We start from the raw sequence: 15,000 nt of genomic DNA on the forward strand, positions 1-15,000 counted from the left end.
TCCCATCTCCATTCCAATCTGTTCCCTCTCTGTTCCCGCCTCTGTTCCCCGTCTCTGTTCCCCGCCTCTGTTCCCCGCCTCTGTTCCCCGCCTCGCTTCCCGCCTGTTCCCTTCCTCTGTTCCTGTCTCTGTTCCTGTCTGTTCCCTTCTCCGCTCCCATCTGTTCCCCGCCTCCTGCTCCTGCCTCCGCTCCTCGCCTCCGCTCCCGCCTCCGCTCCCTCTCCTGCTCCCCGCCTCTGTTCCCCGTCTTTTCCCTTCTCTGTTCCCCGCCTCTGTTCCCTTCTCTGTTCCCCGCCTGTTCCCGGTCTCTGTTCCCGCCTCTGTTCCCTTCTCTGTTCCCTTCTCTGTTCCCGCCTCTGTTCCCCGCCTCTGTTCCCTTCTCTGTTCCCTTCTCTGTTCCCGTCTCGTTCCCGCCTCTGTTCCCGGCCTGTTCCAGTCTCTGTTCCCATCTGTTCCCTTCTCTGTTCCCGCCTCTGTTCCCCGCCTCTGTTCCCCGCCTGTTCCCTTCTCTGTTCCCATCTGTTCCCTTCTCTGTTCCCATCTCCGCTCCCGCCTGTTCCCTTCTGTGTTCCCATCTCTGTTCCCTGCCTGTTCCCTTCTCCTGCTCCCATCTGTTCCCTGCCTCTGTTCCCATCTCCTGCTCCCTTCTCCGCTCCCGCCTCTGTTCCCCGCCTTTTCCCTTCTCTGTTCCCGCCTCTGTTCCCTTCTCTGTTCCCCGCCTGTTCCCGCCTCTGTTCCCTTCTCTGTTCCTTCTCTGTTCCCCGCCTCTGTTCCCTGCCTCTGTTCCCATCTCTGTTCCCTTCTCTGTTCCCTTCTCTGTTTCCGCCTCAGTTCCCCGCCTCTGTTCCCGCCTGTTCCAGTCTCTGTTCCCATCTGTTCCCTTCTCTGTTCCCTTCTCTGTTCCCCGCCTCTGTTCCCTGCCTGTTCCCTTCTCCGCTCCCGCCTGTTCCCTTCTCTGTTCCCGCCTCTGTTCCCATCTCTGTTTCCGCCTCTGTTCTCGCCTGTTCCCGCCTCTGTTCCCTTCTCTGTTCCCCGCCTCTGTTCCTGTCTCTGTTCCCGCCTGTTCCCTTCTCCGCTCCTCGCCTGTTCCCTTCTCTGTTCCCCGCCTCTGTTCCCCGCCTCTGTTCCCGCCTCTGTTCCCATCTCTGTTTCCGCCTCTGTACCCTTTCTCCTGCTCCTGTCTGTTCCCATCTCTGTTCCCTTCTCTGTTCCCCGCCTGTTCCCTTCTCTGTTCCCATCTCCGCTCCCGCCTGTTCCCCGCCTCTGTTCCTGTCTGTTCCTCGCCTCTGTTCCCCGCCTGTTCCCTTCTCCGCTCCCATCTGTTCCCGCCTCCGCTCTCGCCTCCGCTCCCCGCCTCCGCTCCCGCCTGTTCCCCGCCTCCGCTCCCGCCTCCGCTCCCGCCTCTGTTCCCCGCCTCTGTTCCCATCTCCGCTCCCGCCTGTTCCCTTCTCTGTTCCCGCTCTGTTCCCGCTCTGTTCCCGCCTCTGTTCCCATCTCCGCTCTCCGCCTGTTCCCTTCTCTGTTCCCGCCTGTTCCCCGCCTCTGTTCCCCGCCTCTTCCCGCCACTGTTCCCCGCCTGTTCCCTTCTCCGCTCCCCGCCTGTTCCCATCTGTTCCTTCTCTGTTCCCTTCTCCGCTCCCTTCTCCGCTCCCGCCTGTTCCCTTCTCTGTTCCCATCTCTGTTCCCGCCTCTGTTCTCGCCTCTGTTCCTGTCTCTGTTCCCGCCTCTGTTCTCCATGTCTGAGACGCCAATCCGCGATCTTATCACGCGACTTGTTGAGCACGCTACCATGGAGACGTAGCCGTGTGGAGGCTTCACGCTATTCTCCTCGGCATCCACACACAACTCACCACACGCTTCCACCGAGAGCGAGAACCACATTATAGTGACCACGATGGGAGGTTACCCCATGTGACTCTACCCTCCATAGCAACCGGGCCAATTTGGTTGCTAAGGAGACCTGACTGGAGTCAATATTCTCTGAGCTACCCAGACCCGCAAATTCAGTCGATTGCAAAATGATGGGCTTCTGCTTTGAGTTATTATATTTATTATATATGTTATAATTTAAATAATTATTTCAGCCAAAAAAATGGAAACACAAAAGAAGATATTTAGCAGAATGTTCTAGTAATGGGATCCAGCTGGTCCGTGCTGTGCAGTGTGTGTAAATCTCACTCCCCTGGACTCAAGAGGAGCACCGATGACTGACGCTAGACGCCTGTAGCCTTTAGCCTCCGCGTGAGCGTGCCCGCCTCCCATGGGGGTCCAGTACCCAAATAAAGGATGAAAAACACGGCTTCATACAACACTAATGAAAAACACTACAGGCCTGGAGTCAGTCATGACATTTAGAGCTTCAACACGTGTCAGAAATCACATTTATCATCTCAGACATCTTTCCAAACAGAGCGTTTGCTTCTTCTGTGATGTTCTCTTTCACAGGTGACTGCAGGTGCAGGGAACGATCTGGACAGATGAGGTCACGAAGGTCAGCTTATGTCACACACACCTGTTTATTCCACATTAGCAATGACACTGCCGAACGACACAAGTTCAGCCTCTAAAGGCCTCATTATTTGCATTAACCTTTAGTTTGAGATTTAGGGACGTGTTGTTATTTTACATGCAGCCCTGCAGGAATGATCAGCACAGAAATCACGCATGTGACACGTCACTGGACACACCGGACGAGGGTTCATTATCATGCAAACAGTGAATTACCCGTCGCTCAACCTAACACGTGTTCCTGCTCTTGTTGTGCTCCATTCATCAGTGTATATCGTTCTGAAATCACTTGGACTGGAACTCAGAATCGGTCATGTGACGTGTGAAATTGGGATGGACCGATTAATCTCGACCTCAGTGAGAGGCGTCATTACACGACATTTCCAAGATGGTGGCGACCAACGAGCATAACGTGAGCTCACTTTTGTGAAACGGGAAAACAACATTTCCGCTTTTGTAATATAGACACTTTTGTGAGTGTGTGTGTGAGTGTGTGTGTGTGTGAGTGTGTGTGTGTGTGTGTGTGTGTGTGTGTGTGTGTGTGTGTGTGTGTGTGAGTGTGAGTGTGTGTGAGCGTGTATTTATCACTTTGTGGGGACCAAATGTCCCCATAAGGATAGTAAAACCCGAAATGTTTGACCTTGTGGGGACATTTTGTCGGTCCCCATGAGGAAAACAGCTTATAAATCATACTAAATTATGTTTTTTGAAAATGTAAAAATGCAGAAAGTTTTCTGTGAGGGTTAGGTTTAGGGGTAGGGTTAGGTTTAGGGGATAGAATATAAAGTTTGTACAGTATAAAAACCATTATGTCTATGGAAAGTCCCCATAAAACATGGAAACACAACATGTGTGTGTGAGTGTGTGTGTGTGTGTGTGTGTGTGAGAGTGTGTGTGTTTTTGTGATTTACGAGGACAATTTTGTAAGTTACAAATTAGTAATCACAAGGGTATTATGCTATAAATGTGATTTATGAGGACATTTCTAGTGTCCCCATAATTCAAATCACTTAAAAATCATACTAAACAATGTTTTATTGAAAATGTAAAAATGCAGAAAGTTTTCTGTGAGGGTTAGGTTTAGGGGTAGGGTTAGGTTTAGGGGATAGAATATAAAGTTTGTACAGTATAAAAACCATTATGTCTATGGAAAGTCCCCATAAAACATGGAAACACAACATGTGTGTGTGAGTGTGTGTGTGTGTGTGTGAGTGTGTGTGTTTGAGTGTGTGAGTGTGTGTGTGTGTGTGAGTGTGTGTGTGTGTGAGTGTGTGCAAGTGTGAGTGTTTGTATGTGTGTGTGTGAGTGTGAGTGTGTGTGTGTGAGTGTGTGTGTTTGAGTGTGTGAGTGTGTGTGTGTGTGTGAGTGTGTCTGAGTGTGTGTGTGTGAGTGTGTCAGTGTGTGTGTGTGAGTGTGTGTGTGAGTGTGTGAGTGTGTGTGAGTGTGTGTGTGTGAGTGTGTGTGTGTGAGTGTGTGTGTGTGAATATGAGTGTGTGTGTGTGTGAGTGTGAGTGTGTGTGTGTGTGTGTGTGTGTGAGTGTGTGAGTGTGTGTGTGTGTGAGCGTGTATTTATCACTTTGTGGGGACCAAATGTCCCCATAAGGATAGTAAAACCCGAAATTTTTGACCTTGTGGGGGACATTTTGTCGGTCCCCATGAGGAAAACAGCTTATAAATCACACTAAATTATGTTTTTGAAAATGTAAAATGCAGAATGTTTTCTGTGAGGGTTAGGTTTAGGGGTAGGGTTAGGTTTAGGGGATAGAATATAAAGTTTGTACAGTATAAAAACCATTATGTCTATGGAAAGTCCCCATAAAACATGGAAACACAACATGTGTGTGTGAGTGTGTGTGTGTGTGTGTGTGTGAGTGTGAGTGTGTGTGAGTGTGAGTGTGTGTGTGTGTGTGTGTGTGTGAGTGTGTGTGAGTGTGTGTGTGAGTGTGAGCGTGTGTGTGTGTGTGTGAGTGTGAGTGTGTGTGAGTGTGAGTGTGTGTGTGTGTGTGTGTGTGTGAGTGTGTGTGAGTGTGTGTGTGAGTGTGAGCGTGTGTGTGTGTGTGTGTGAGTGTGAGTGTGTGTGAGTGTGAGTGTGTGTGTGTGTGTGTGTGTGTGAGTGTGAGTGTGTGTGTGTGTGATTGTGTGTGTGTGTGCGTGTGTGTGAGTGTGAGTGTGTGTGAGTGTGAGTGTGAGTGTGTGTGTGTGTGTGTGTGTGTGTGTGTGTGTCCATCAGAGTGACTCACAAACATGTTTGTGTTTGTCTGTTCACCAGTGGCCAAAAGTGTAATCAATTTAAAAGAAAGAAGTACTGACTACCGTGAGTTTGAATCCAGGGTGTGCTGAGTGACTCCAGTCAGGTCTCCTTAGCAACCAAATTGTCCCAGTTGCTAGGGAGGCTAGAGTCACATGGGGTAACCTCCTCGTGGTCGCTATAATGTGGTTCTCGCTCTCGGTGGGGCGTGTGGCGAGTTGTGCGTGGATGCTGCGGAGAATAGCGTGAAGCCTCCACACGCGCTACGTCTCCATGGTAACATGCTCAACAAGTCACGTGATGAGATGCGCGGATTGACGGTCTCAGACGTGGAGGCAACTGAGTTTCATCCTCCGCCACCCGGATTGAAGCGAGTCACTACGCCACCACGAGGACTCGGAGCACATTGGGAATTGGCCGTTACAATTTTCAGAGAAAAAGGGAGAAAATCAACAAAAAAAAAGAGTAAAGAAAAGAAAGAAGCTCATACACACTTTTCAAGCAAAACATTTGACAGATAGAAGTTTGATCATTTTGAAGTGATAAAACAGGAGATCTAGTGTTGAAAACGGTTGTAAATTTACTTCTGAGAAGTATCCATCCGTCTTCAACCGCTTATCCGAAGTCGGGTCGCAGGGGCAGCTGCTCCAGCAGGGGGCGCCAAACTTCCCTATCCCGAGCCACATTAACCAGCTCTGACTGGGGGACCCCGAGGCGTTCCCAGGCCAGTGTGGAGATGTAATCTCTCCACCTAATCCTGGGTCTTCCCCGAGGCCTCCTCCCAGCTGGACGTGCCTGAAACACCTCCCTAGGGAGGCGCCAGGGGCATCCTTACCAGATGCCCAAACCACCTCAACTGACTCCTTTCGACGCAAAGGAGCAGCGGCTCTACTCCGAAGCTCCTCACGGATGACTGAGCTCCTCACCCTATCTCTAAGGGAGAAGCCCGCCACCCTTCTGAGGAAGCCCATTTCGCCGCTTGTACTGCGGGACCTAGTTCTTTCGGTCATGACCCAGCCTTCATGACCATAGGTGAGGGTAGGAACGAAAATTGACCGGTAGATCGAGAGCTTTGCCTTCCGCTCTCTTTTCAGTGACAACGGTGCGATAGAGCTGAGTGCAATACCGCCCGCTGCCCCGATTCTCCGGCCAACCTCCCGCTCCATTGTCCCTCACTGTGAACAAGACCCCGAGGTACTCGAACTCTTGGGGCAATACCTCCTTCCCAACCCGGAGTACAGACTCCATCGCTTGCCTGCTGAGAACCAGGGCTCCCTGTTCTTCTATCTATTTATATCATCTCAGACCAAAAGCTTGTTGATAAGACCTCCATGGGAGATGGAAAAGAAAGCAATGCAAATCTCACACCTCACTTTACTCGCTCTGTCTGTGACTCTTCCTTGACATTTTTACAGCGGCAATTGGCTAAGATTTTCAGTGAATAATGACTTAAATTTCAGTCTTTATTAACGAATTAACTTGGAACTCAGCACTCCAATAGAAAGGGAGCTAATGATGAGGTCACTCTGCCAGTTAACCAGTTTGAAACAACATGAGGGTGATTCAATAATGACAGAAGTTTTAAAACAGCTGTTGCGTGTTTAAGGGTGGTGAAGTCCTCTCACAAAAAACCTAGAGTTGCCGCAAATTCGGTACTCATTAATTTTATCATACAAATGAGCTTTGCAGCAAATTCTTGATGGTCACCAATGATTTACTGCAGGTTCACCAGAAGTGTGTGTGTCCTCATAACAGATTGTGTGTCCTCATGTGCTCTTTCTCAGGTTCAGTACGTGAGTGAACAGCAATAATGAGTGTCATAATGACTCATGAGCAGCTCTGGAGGAGGACCCCTGAGTCACCAGAGACACAACACTGACAAAACAATCGCTGCCTGAACACACACACACACACACACACACACACACACACACACACACACACACACTCTCTCTCTGAAACGCACGCACGCGCGCACACACACACACTCTCTCTCATGACTCTATCTGTTCTAATGACTCCGGTGAATCACACTGATGAATCTCACACACACACACACACTCTCTCTCTCTCTCACACACACAAACACACAAACACACACACAAACACACACACACACACTCTCTCTGTCTCTCACACACAAACACACAGTCACACACACAAACACACAGTCACACACACACACAGAGTCACACACACACACAGTCACACACACACACACACACACACACACACTCTCTCTCTGAAACGCACGCACGCGCGCACACACACACACACACTCTCTCTCTCATGACTCTATCTGTTCTAATGACTCCGGTGAATCACACTGATGAATCTCACACACACACACACACACACACACTCTCTCTCACACACACAAACACACAAACACACAGTCACACACACACACACACACACACAGTCACACACACACACACACACACACACACACACACACACACACACACACACACACTCTCTCTCATGACTCTATCTGTTCTAATGACTCCGGTGAATCACACTGATGAATCTCACACACACACACACACACACACACTCTCTCTCACACACACAAACACACAAACACACAGTCACACACACACACACACACTCTCTCTCTCACACACAAACACACAAACACACAGTCACACACACACACACACACACTCTCTCTCACACACAAACACACAAACACACAGTCACACACACACACACACACTCTCTCTCTCACACACAAACACACAAACACACAGTCACACACACACACACACACAGTCACACACACACACGCTCTCACACACACGCACTTACACACGCACACATATTTGTAACCTCAGTGAGACAAGAGAGACTCTTCCTAATTTATCTTTAATCTGTTTGAGACATTTGAATTGTAAATGTTTATTTATCAATGTAATGACTCCCCTGCTCTTACTCGAGCCAGCACTAGAGGAAACATGTCCACCCCATATCTTCCTAAATTTTCCAGCTCCCTACGGGGAAAGATGTGTTTCTTGAAGAAACACTATATCATATTTCTTACGCTTAAGAAAAGAAATAACCTTAATTATTTTTATGGGGTGCCCCAACCCCTTCACAACCCATGTGGAGAGAGACAGTCCACTCATATTTACATCTGACATTTTTAAAAATACATAAATAGTGTATGATCAGTGAGTCAAGCCCACTCAGCTGCAATGTGAGTACCACAAAATAACCTACTCCATTGACTTTATGGAGGACATCGCTTGCTGTGGGCATGTAAATATTTTATGGCCATCCTTATTCTATTAGCATCTATCTATTCTCAATTTGGCTGGGAACAAAGGTACTTGCATTCCTTGAATCGATCATGTTTCACTCTTGTCGAATTCAAGCAAAGTCTGGGAAAAAGAAAATACTGAGATTCTTCCAAGAAAACCTTTCTTTACTCGCCGCCTCGCACAACACAAGATCTTTATTGGATGAACTTGGATGAATCGATCGGGGCCCATCTCCCTCAGCGGATCGCCGAGCGGGAACTCTGAGCTCGCTCGATTTCTAGCTTATGGTCTGTTATGTCGAGCAGACTCGGGAAGAGCTGGTATAGGAATTTCACCATATCCCGACCCTCTTCAGGATCAGGAATTATAACGATACAGATGTTAATCCACCGGTTACGATTCTCCATGTTCTCCAGCTTCTCCCAGATGCGCTCAAATCCATCTTGGTTGCTAGCGGATCAGATAATTCCCTCTCCGATGACTCCAGATAATCAATCCATTTCTCGACATCCGCTGCTCTTGTAACCACCTTATTAGAAAAAATAAACACATGCTTATGTATATATGCTAAGGCTTTATTACATTAGCATAGCCTAGATGTACTGTAAATAGTAGACTGTTATAAGTAAAAAAAATTATAAATTAAATAAAATTAATTAAAAAAGTTCAGAACACATTTCAATCAGGTCACTGTAAAATATAATTAACAAATATAATTAAAATGATAAAATATAAAACATAAATAACTTTTGGCAGAATACATTAAGAGTAATTAAATAAATACAAAATCCCATGTTGTTTTAATTAATTACCTGCACTCCTATAAAATAGTGATAATTTGCCCTTTTCTTCATTCTGTTTTTAAAGATGCTTCAATTTGTCCCGCTTCAAATCGACACGGACGGATTTGTCCGTGATGTTGTCACCGCCAAATCATTCAAGATCGCTCATTCAACCTTGATATTTTGCAATATTATTATAATTCACCAAGCTCACTTCTGCATACCGTGTGTTTTTCCACGATAATTTTTCTTGCTTCTCACAGCAGCTTCAAGTCTCACATTTCTCTAACACCATCTACACTGGAAACATGCTCGTCGCATGTTTCGCAATAAAACCCCATTCTAATCGATGCTGTCTACATCGGGCGATAAAAACGGTGTCCTGCTCCATTTTGCGCTGCACGCCTACACTAATGAACTGTTTAGCATGTTCATGTCGCCTCGCCCAGTGTAGACAGCCTCAAGCCGCTGCCGCTGTGTCACATCGTGTCAACGGACATGTCCACGGTGTAGTCACGGTGTTTCCTGTGTCCCGCCTCCTGATCAAGAGTTTCCAGTAGGCTACAATATATTTTTGCTATCCCAGCAGTTTGATTTAAAGAATATAAACATATAAAATAAGTGTTTTTAAATAATACTTTTATATCAATGTATCTTATTTTGTTATGATTTAAAAAATGGATTATGATAAGTTATGCGTGATTGGTTAGACGCCTTTTAAATGTTCTAAGCAGTGGACACCAGTTTAACCAAAGGCTTTTCAAATAGAGTAAGAGAGAAAAAACATGTTTTTCTTTTGAAAGACAGACATTGTCCATTAGCTAGATGAACTTCACCGAAAGTTTATTTTGATATCTCTCATCGTGACAGTAAGAAGCAGTGAATTTATTTAGCAGTTTTGCTAGTTGTGATATCATTTGATATGTGTTGCTAAACTACCACAGATTATTTTAATTATTTTAATAACAACCTCCATGGTTCTATCAGAGGATAGATCGTAACGGTCAACTAGTTTGTTACTTACAGTAAATCACAGTTTGCGGATACCATATAAATGAATGGGGAGAGCCATGAACTGACACCTACCGTCACAAATCGTCCAAGACTCTTCAATAAAACAGCAATTTATTTACAAGCTGCCATCAAGATGGCGTCGGTGTAGGTCACATTTTCTTGGCTCTTTCTTGAATTTTGTGCAAAACTTGATTTTTCTTCCCCTTTAAAGACTTTTTATCCTCAATGCGCTGATTTTTATTTTGTTCACGCTCCCCATACAGCAAAGATACTGTGTTTTGCTGAACTCTTAGTTTGTTTTGTTTTTTTTCCTTCAACCACCATTAACTATAGGCTGCACTACACGTGGATTTAAACTATCCTGTGTGGCGCCATGATGGAGGTGGATCGATATCCCGAAATCTGAATGTGTTAAACGATGCATAATTATTCCAATACTGCCCATGATCTGGATTCATTGGATGTGTGTTTTCCGAAGTCTCCAGCTGCAAGCCCTTTACCGAAAATGCGACGCCGGCCTCAGATCCTTCAAATGCCGCTTTTGCTGGAAGCAATTGAGAGACTGGGTAAGAAGCAGGATTATTTCATGGAGAAAATTCTGGAGATCGAGAAATCGGTTGCATCCAATTCCACCCTCATCTCCGATCTCACAACACGGGTTGACACCGTTGATAAAAATCAGAGAATACAGCTGTTAAGTCTGGTAAAATGGACTCCCAGCTGTCTTCGCTGACTGCAGAAAACAAACGCTCATGGGATAAAGTGGATGAGCTGGATGCCTGGAGGAAGATGGGAGAATGTCAAGATGGTAATAACGGACATTTTTCTTCAGGTGTCACCAGGCTTAGCAGATGTTCTGCAGTCTTCGATTGATGTTACGCACAGGCTTGGCCCTAAACTGGGCAATGCACGCCGCAGACGGTAATTGTACAGTTTCTCTCGGTCTCACCACTGATCGTGATCTGGGCTGATGCAAGAAGATCAGAAGTGCTCAAACAGAAGAAGATTAGGATCTCAGAGGACCTGACGAGAGGATCTAAGGAAGCACGAACAAGTTGTGGCCTTTGGTGGAGAAAGCCCGAAGGAGGGTCGTCGTGGTTGGCTTCAGGGGCCAAACGCCATCGTGGATGGAAGGACGATTTCTAGTGGATCTATGTCTGATTTTTTTTAGGACGCTGGAGGTTGAAAGCAAATGCCAGGGATGTTCAATGCCGCTTTATCTGAAACATTTTTGTTTGGCTGAAATGACATTCGCAAAAAAAAAAAACGGACAAATATGTAAGAGCTGCTAATATGTTAAGGTAAGCAAAGGAGGGGACATAACAGATAGCCTAAACTGTTATTGAGGGGTATGGATACGCTTCAAGTTTTGCACTTTAATTGTATTCCATTTCATATCTTTGTTACGATTGTAGTTGTGTAGTACTTTCTATTTTCTTTTCTCGTTTTGTTATTGTTCACATGCCGGTTAAACTGTCTTGTTTTTCTCTTAATGTACGGGGATTCGTGATTTATCTAAACGCAAGGCTTTATTTTTATTTTGTACGCCACAGAAAAGGGATGTTTATTTTTTCAAGAAACACATTCTTGTTATGAAGATGAAACATTTTGGCGTAATCAGTGGGGAAGTAAGGTTTATTTTGTCATGGCACTAATCACTCCGCTGGAGTTTTGATTTTATTTGACCGTAATTTTAGTGGCTCGATTCTGCAGTCCTTTTCTTCTGCCGAGGGTAGATGGATTATTGCTGTCATTCTTCTGGGGGATTTTTTCCTTATCTTGGTTAATGTTTATGGTTTTAATAATCATACACAAAATAGCTTATTTTTTCAGGATCTGTCTTCTAAAATTCTTGATTTAAAATGTAAATATCCATCTGCTGCAGTAATAGTTGGAGGAGATTTTAATGAAGCTCCTGACCTATGTCTAGATAGATTTCCCCAAAACGAGAGTCATGCAGATGTAACACTATTATTAATGATTTTTGTAGTAACCTTTCTCTTTGGATGCTTACAGGTTTATGCATGATAAAGATTGTTCATATACTTGGTTTAGTAAAGATCTCTCAAGAAAATCAGCAGATAGATTACTGGCTTACTTCAGACTTGCTGTCTTCTTTATTAAGTCCAGTAGTATCTGTCCTGCTCCCCTCACAGATCATGCTTTTATCGATCTTATTTTATCTGATTCTGGTACTGGTTGTCACAGAAACCCTGGATATTGGAAACTAAATTGTTCTCTATTACAGATTCCCTCCTATTGTTTAGGTATTAAGGGCATCATTGAAGAATTTAAAGCAAAACCTGGAGTTTCAATATCTTCTAATTGGGAAATGTTTAAATACGAGTGTTGAAAATTCTCTATTCAATTTAGTAAACAGTTAGCAAAGGCAAAATCTTTAAAGTATACATTTATATTAAATGAAATGAATCAAATTTTAGGCAAGCAACAGACAAGTGAAGATGATAAAGTAAAACTGCACAACCTTAAAGAAGAATTAAATCACTTTTATGCAGAAAAGGCTAAGGGTGCCTTTATTAGATCCAGAGTAAAGTGGCTAGAATTCGGGAAAACAATTCAGCTTATTTTTTTAATTTAGAAAAGAAAAGAGGCAAATCTAAGAAAATATTTTCTAAATATTGAGGGCAATTTGGTCACCGATGAAGCTAGAGTTTCTAATTTCGCTTCAATTTTTATTCACAGCTTTATTCTTCTTCATTTAAACCTCAGTTTGCTGATAGTTTTTTGAGCGGGTTCAAGCATTCACACCTTCCATAAGTCATGGAAATCGGTCGCCTTGTGAGATGGATTTGACTATGGAAGAGTTGGATATAATTATCCAGAAAGCCCCTCAATTAAAGCCCTGGTCCTGATGGACTGCCTTTTGAATTTTATAGGACCTTTTGGCAAGACATAAAAAGCTTGTTTTGGAAGTTTTTAAAGACGTGTAAAGAAAGGTGAATTAACTGAGTCCATGAAGCAGGGCTTGATCACTTTAATCCCAAAGCCTAACAAAGATTCTTCATATTTAGATAATTGGCTTCAATTACTTTACTTAATTCGATTATAAATTGTTAGCTTCCCTTTATGCAAATAGATCGAAACCATGCTTAGAAGAAATTGTCTCTGTTTCCCAATCTGGCTTTATGATAGGTAGGCATATAGCAAATAACATTCGGCTTGTTTTGGATATGTTAGATTATAATGAACTGATCAACGATAGTGCAATTATCTTATTTTTAGACTTTTATAAGGCCTTTGACACGGTCGAGCATGAGTTTATGTTTCAATCTTTAGCTAAATTTGGTTTTGGCTCTTCCTTTATTAGAATAGTTCAGATTTTTGACAAAAATATTAACAGCAATGTATCTTTGGTGAATGGTGTTTCTCCCTGCTTACGGTTAGCAGGGGCATCAGACAAGGGTGTCCTTTTTCACCATTTCTGTTTTTATTAGTTACAGACTTTCTTAATATTTTTATTACTCGCTGTGTAGATGTTCAGGGTATTGTTGTAGCTGAACACACTTTTCTAATTAGTCAACTGGCGGATGACACCTGTTTGTTTTTAAAAGACGAGAAACAAGTTCCTGTTATTTTGGAAGCTTTAAAAACATTTTCTGATGCTTCTGGTCTCACTGTTAATCGAAATAAAAGTCAAATTATGCCTATTCACAGTCTTGAAAAGGTCATATAGAAGGTATTGAGATTAAAAGTTCTGTTAGATATTTAGGCATTTTAATAAGTAAATCACCCAAAGATAGAATTCTAGATAATTTTTACAACGGACAAAAAATTAAAGAATGTCTTCAATTGCTGGCTACAAAGAAATGTAACTATCTATGGTCGTGTATTGATATCTAAAGCTGAAGGCATCTCTAGGATTGTTTACCCGCTTTGTCCTTATATGTCAACCCAAAACTTGCTCATCTATCGACTCTATACTATTTAAATTCTTGTGGAAAAATAAAACTGAGTATGTTAAAAGGAAGACTCTGATAAGAAATACTTCGGAGGGAGGTGTGAATGCTTTGGACTTCAGTACTCTCAATCAGGTTTTCAAGATCGGCTGGATTAAACGCTGCCTGAATGCTGATTCTAGTTTGATATGGTTTCACAAACCTACATTTATCTTTGAAAAATGCGGGGGGTTATGTTTTTTATTGTCTTGCGATTTTAAATGCAACAAACTTCCGTTCAAGCTTGCTAATTTTCATAAGCAAGCCTTGGAGGCCTGTAAGCCTTTTGCCACAATGTTTCCCCTCATAGGAGTATTCTATGGAACAATCAGAATGTGCTGCGTGGAAAAAAATCCATCTTTATTAAGGATTGGGTTGACAAAGGTGTTCTTTTTGTTTTGGATTTGTTGAAGAAGGATGGCAGCTTTTATTCCTACAATGACTTTATCATTCCTCACCTAAAGTTTATAACTGGGTTATTAATTCTATGTCACCTAAACTTTTGCATATGGTTAGGTCAGACTGTAGCTACAGAGCATCCGTTTGTGAATTGCCCCGGTTATGTATTGGAGGTTTGGAGCTTTCCAATGTCAAATGTAACAATTTTGGGATTAGAAGATTTCTTATTAGGAAGATCAGCTGTCATCCCAAAGCTTTTTTCAAATGGAAATTATATTATCCTTCTCTTTCTACCACTAATATATGGGCTGGAATTAATAAGTTTCTGTTTCCTAACAAGTGGAAAGAGCTTCATTTTAAAATTCTACATAATTACTATCCCTGTAACTCTCTTCTTTCTAAATTTAAGTTGGACATCTCTTCACAGTGCGCATTCTGTCATTCTAATTTGGAAACAATACCGCATTTCTTTTTGAATGTGATTATGCAAAGGAGTTCTGGAAAAAGCTGGCCTGGCTTATTTTTTCTGCTTATTACAAACTCTTTACTTTTGAGGTTGTGAATGTGTTGTTTTTGATTTGGGACTCGGATCAAAGGAGATGGATGACAGATTAAAACTGCTTTATGTGGTGAGTTTCATCTTCATAAATGTAAAGTAACTGATTCTAAGCCCAATTTTAGACTTTTTGTGTTGATTTGAAATTATTTTACTGACTCTCTTTGTTTATCAGCTAATAGGAAAGCTGCTAAAACTTCTTTGTTGCTCAAAGAAATTATGGGTTCAGTATAAATTCCCTCATGCTTTTCTGAAAAAAAATATATATATATAT

The sequence above is a fragment of the Xyrauchen texanus genome, chromosome 4 (assembly GCF_025860055.1).
Source record: "Xyrauchen texanus isolate HMW12.3.18 chromosome 4, RBS_HiC_50CHRs, whole genome shotgun sequence".
NCBI lineage: Eukaryota > Metazoa > Chordata > Actinopteri > Cypriniformes > Catostomidae > Xyrauchen > Xyrauchen texanus.